At 36.4% G+C, this 6,119-nt stretch overlaps 1 pseudogene; it reads right to left on the reverse strand.

Annotated features, from left to right (window-relative positions):
* Positions 1–2,079: 2,079 nt before the first annotated feature.
* On the reverse strand, positions 2,080–3,969 carry LOC145121563 (pentatricopeptide repeat-containing protein At2g37310 pseudogene; annotated as a pseudogene).
* Positions 3,970–6,119: the final 2,150 nt, after the last annotated feature.

Raw genomic sequence — 6,119 nt, forward strand, 5'->3', positions numbered from 1 at the left:
TTGCTCTCAAGAAGGTGGGGTTACACATGTAAGTAAGCCAGCTATATATATATATATATATATATATATATATATATATATATATATATATATATATATATATATATATGTTTATATCTAATCATGGTTTAAAAAAATGACCATTTTACCCGTAGGTTCAATTCTCCAAAGAGGGGAACTATCTTTGGAGAATAATGAAAGAGGCAGAGGTAATAAGAAGAGGAAAGGAAGAGATGAGACTCCTTATGACAGTAGAGGTTCTGGTTATTGTGCTTACACATCATTTTGAGTAATTCAATCGAATTGGTATTTTTTTTTGTAGGAGATTAAATGTGCTTTTATGCAATAATGTTTCACATTCTTCCCAATTTATACAACAAAGTGGCTTTTTATACGAAATATGCAATGACATTTCTTTTAAGACCCAAAGATGCAATATTTTACCTGATTATTAATTTTACTTTTTACAGCCAAGGGCATTCGGATTTTCTGGTACAAAAGATAAGCATGCTGTAACAACTCAAAGGGTAAATATTCTTTTTGTATCATTTGAGTTTTTACATTTTCTCTTTATCTATGAAGTCTGACATTTTGGCATACTTGAAATCTTAGGTCATTGTATTTAAACAGCATGCAAACAAAGTGGCTAATCTAAATAAAAGATTAATTGGAATTAAAGTTGGCGACTTTTCGTAAGTGCACTGAATTTTATTTATTTATTTGTTTATTTTTGTTTATAAACAGCGTGCAAACAAAGTGGCTAAATTAAATATGTCTCTTTTGGAAGGAGGTATAGAAGGTTCACTGCCAACATCGCATAGAAGATCTCTTTATACATTGTCAATCTCCATGATAATCATCTCTTCTAAAGCTTTTGGTATTTGTCCCACTGGCTAAGGCTACACTTTCTAATATGGTAAGAATTTGTCTATAAACTACTAAAATCTCATTTTTACCCTTGTGTAAACTATAAAACTTTATGGTGTCATGCACAGAAATCCCTGTCAGCAGAATCACTGGCTGCTGCAGTTGTGAAACACTTGGAAACTGTCGCAGGGTAAACTTGTCATTTTATTTACTTGTGGATTAACTTAAATATTGCAAGTGTATATATTAACTCAGAATGTGTTTATATGTGCAGACTGAAATAACTTCCATTAAGGAAGAAGCAGTGAGCATGATTCTTGATCCAAGGGATGGTGATATTCTTTTAGTTTCTGATATCATCATTTAAATTTATTTTTATAAATTGAGACATAAATGTCATATGATTATTTGTTTTCTTTAATATAAGTTTTTAAGTACATTATATTTGTAATAATATAAAAGTTATTAATTATATTTGTAATAATGTAGTGTTTTGAGATTGTATCGAATATTAATGTTTTGCAATTAAATTTACCATTTTATATATTTTGTAAATTTACTGTTTTAGCAATTTTGTGATGTGAAAACTGGGAAATTATAGAGAAAAAAGAGCAGCTGTATGGGCATACCTATAGAGACGACATGTCGTTTCTATAGGTGGATCTATAGAGACGACATGTCGTCTCTACAGGTGCATCTACCACCGCGACATATTGTTACTAAAGGCTAAGGTGAGTCGACTACATCTCTATCTATGGAGACGTCATGTTGTGTTTATACATATACCAATAGAGACGACATGTCGTCTCTATAGCTTCATCTATGGAGACCAACATCGTATAGCGACGAACCAAAACAGGACGACATGTCGTCTCTAAAGGATACCTATTGCGACGATATTTATAGCGACGACCAAAAAGATCTATTGCGACGGGGCTATGAGGACGAGAGCTGTAGGACGACATGTCCTCCCGGCCACCTATAGCGACGACTTTTTTAACCTATAGAGACGACATTTGTCGTCCCTATAGGTCCCGTTTCTTGTAGTGTATAGAGGTGCACTTATGCATTAAAGAATATAAGTACATTATTATTATGGGTAAAATTAAAGAATATTGCTTGTATTGTTAAGAAAAAGTAAACTTCGTTGCTATTTTCTGCAATTCGACAAAAATATAATAGCAAAAACATTTAAAGACAAAAAAAACCTCTCTAATAAGGATCAAACGGGCTATCGTCGGTATAACACCTGGCCACATAACAAACCCCAATCCCCAATTTAGCTATTTTCTCTATAAGATCTTCAGCGTCACCCCATCTATATGCCGATGAGTATAAATTCAACATTTTTTGATAATGTTCCGTATTGAAAATATTAAATTTAATCAAATGATCAAAAGCAAATATCCCAATTTTAACATCACCAAAAACTGAAGCCTCTTTAAACAATACATCCCACGTTTCTTCAGTAGGCTCAAAAGGCATTTCCTCTATCAACTTCACAACTTCATCTAGCTTCAAAGCCTTGATCAAAATACTTACCTTACAATCATAATCCTCCATTGAAGGCTGAATACCATATTTAGGCCATGCACTTTTAAATACGCTCAAAGCTTCATTTACATATCCAGAATGATCAGCACAAGCTGATAATACAGATGTGATGATCATAGGATCTGGATATATACCTTCTTTAGTCATTTGATTGAATAGATCAAGTGTTGTATTTACATCTCCATGTGATGAATTAGCTGAAATTATCGATCTCCATATGATTACACTTCTCTTTTCTGATTGGTCAAACACTACACGGGCCCTATTTAGAAAACCTAACTTAGCATATGTGTCAATAATCCCAGATGCTACATCGATGTTTATGTCATAACTATTTCTGATTGCATACGCATGCGTCTCTTTTGATCCTTTTAGATTTGATAAATGTGAAAGTGTAGGAAAAATGTTTGAGAGTGTTACACTGTTTGGTTTGAATCTGTTTTCTTGCATCTCATGAAGTAAATCGATTACATTTTTATAGTGATTGTTCTGAAAATGACCTGAGATCACAGCATTCCATATACTCAAACATGGTTTTTTCATTTCCCTGAAAAGATTCATGGCTTCCATTACAAAACCGTGTAGCATGTACCCAGAAATCATAGAGCCATAGCTAATCTCATCTTTCTTAGTCATTTCTACAAACAGTTGATGTACATTGTACCTAATTCTGTCGCTACATTTTGCATACATCTTGATAAACGCATTGCAAACTGGGAGATCTGTTTTGATTTCATTATCTATAACAAATCTAAGAACTTTCATTCCTAAATCAAGATCGTTTGACCGTGCACATGCTTCCAGGATGCTGATTATTGTGAATTCATTCGGTCTTATGTCTTCCAAGCCCAACATTTTAAAATATAATTCCTTGCATTCATTATATAACTCTCGTTGTGAATACCCTGCCATCATAAAATTCCAGGACACGAGATCTTTCTCAGGTGCATGATCAAACAAGCTTCTTGCTTTAACCATATCTTTACACCTACAATAGAATTTTATCAAAGCGTTTACAAAGAAGATATCGGAGTCTAACTTGTTTCGGATAATAAAACAATGGATTGTTTTAGTGAAGTTCGACTTATGATAACCCAACGAGGAAAAAGCCTTTATCACACATGTAACAGTGTAATAATTTGGTTTTACAGACATCGAGGAAGCAGATAAGAAACTCCGAAAAAGCATCAGTGTATCAGTGTGATGCTTGTTCATGGAGTAGCCCCTGAACAGTGCGTTCCATGAGAAAGTGTTCTTATTGGGAAGTTGTTCGAACACCTGTTGGGCTTCGAAAAGGTTGCTGGTTTTTGAGTAAAAAGCGATGAATTTTAAAGCCAAGAAGTTGTCGAGGGTAACAGAGGAGAGGATGAGTTTAGCATGGAGGAGCTTGCCTTGGCGGATGAGACGGTGGTTGGTGCAGTGCTGGATGAGGCGGCCGTATGCGGCGTAGCTGAGTCCATTGGGGATATGGTGGACCTGGTGGTGGTGGTGTACGGTTTGTGCAGTGGAAGGTGGAATTTGAATTTTCACAAGTTTCATGAATTTCATTCGCTTGGTCCGAAGCTTACATCAAAGTTTCAAGTTACGATAACTTTATGGCTTCACTCTTCCATTGATTATGATTGTATATACATTCAATATGGCAACCCTAGCTTGGTGTCCAAGGAAACCTAGGGTGCATGCAACTTATGCTAATTATCTAAATACAAGATAATGACAACTAATAATAGTAACTTGTAAATATTAAATTATTCGTTTTAAAGCATTACATTGATCTATACGGGTATCATGTATGTGAAAGCATACTTGTTGGACGACACATGTAATGTTAAGGTGTGTAACCGTTAGATATAGAAGAGATCCGATGGGGATTCTATAGTAGGAGTAATCGGAAAATCTGTGTACCACCATTTTGAGCCTAGTTTCGAGCTAGTGGCAACTACAATTTGTGATGGTTTGCATGGTAACATGTCGTTCGCAAAATGATATCATTAGCATAGATTGCTTGATTAAGAAAGAGAATATGAGGTGCTCTTCTGACCGAGATGCCTAAAAAAACTAAAAGGGCTTAGATTCTTCATTGCGAATTTGGATGCAAGATGCACCATTAAGGCTTATCGGGGTGTGTATGATGGTGTGTTTTTGGTTTAGAGATACTAGAAAACTTCAACTATGTATGGTTCGAATGGGTGTAAAATCATATGTATCGGAGGCTGAAACGGTGATGTTGGGCCTATTAACAAGGTCGTTGAAGCTTGTTAGGGGGCGAGGAAGAAGTGGGCAGTAGCCCAGTCGAAGGTCCAACGGTTTTTTGGAGACCATGATGTTATGGGTCGAAAATCGGGCAGTCTTGTCGTGTTTTAGCTAACACGACAGGATGATATGTTATTTACATTTGAAATAAACACAAACACGAATTCGAAATTCAATTTTATCCCAATTTCGTTTTGTGGTGTGTATTATTTTCATGTTGTGCCATGAATTACCATCCCTAGTCAACGTGGAAGGGAAAAGTGGTGGTGGTGAGGAAATCATACATTTTAGATTCAGGTGATGAGAGGTGAGCAAAGAGAAAAAAATTCGTAAAAAATAACATGTTAGGAGATGAGAATTTTATTGGTTGGTAGGTCAAAGAATTTAAACCCAAGGTGGAGTTCGGGGCACTCGAGAAACACACAAGATGAAATATCCCTTAGGGTAGAAGGAGTCATTCCCTCCCAACCCACTCAACCCACTGCTACTTCAAATTTTCTTTCTCCTTTCTCTTCCATCTTTCTTAACCCACAAGACATAGAAACTATAACACCCTGTTCCGAATAGATTCCTAATGCGGGGTGGTGACCGAAGATCGGGTATCATTAGGCTTAGGGCATTTGATGAAAAGAGATTGAGACCTATATGGGTGTAGGTAATGTAATTTAGATGATCCGGGAGTTCGGTTTCTGTTTTGGAGCCAAAGGGGTATATCGGTAAAGTGTCAATTCGGGCTTTTATGGAAATTTGGATTTTAGTTCGGGACGTTTTAAGGCAAGTATGAGTTGATAGAAGCATAGAGCGTATCGTTACCTTTTCGTGGATATAAGGATCATCAGAAACGGACTTATAACGAAGAAGTTATGGCCTTCGAAAGTTTGGTGGTTTTAGGGTTAAAACGAGTACGAGGGGCATATATAAGTGTAGGCATGGCGTACTAGTGTTAAGGCCATTATGTAGGGCGTACATTGGAGTACGTTGGGGGTATTGGGTAGAATGATCGTGCATGGTTAAGGGAGTATGTTGGGAGTACCAGAAGTACGCATGACGCTCCATTCAAATCCAAACCCTAATTTAGGGTCTTAGACCCTATTTAAGCTCCTTAACTCACCACCAAACCCTATTATCTTCAGCCTCCATCTCTTTAAACCCTAGAATCGAAACCCTAACCTCCTTTGGTGTGGTTTTTGAGCTTTTGGTGGTATTTCATGCATTTTGGTGATCTTTGAAGAAGAATGAGGTTCTTGGAGAAGTGTGGGATTGCTTGGAGCTTTTGGATCCAGCCTTTATGCACCATGATCTATCTTTTGGAGGTATAAAGTTTCTATCTTGATGACTCTAGGTGTTAGATCTAGCTTAAGGAGTATTTTGGGTTCATTTTGCTCCTTAGAGTCATCTTTTTGAGTATGGGATACTCCAAGAGCATAGTATGCTGGATCTTGACA

This window comes from Lactuca virosa, chromosome 6 (genome assembly GCF_052849685.1).
Source record: "Lactuca virosa cultivar CGN04683 chromosome 6, Lactuca_virosa_CGN04683_v6, whole genome shotgun sequence".
NCBI classification, from domain to species: Eukaryota; Viridiplantae; Streptophyta; class Magnoliopsida; order Asterales; family Asteraceae; genus Lactuca; species Lactuca virosa.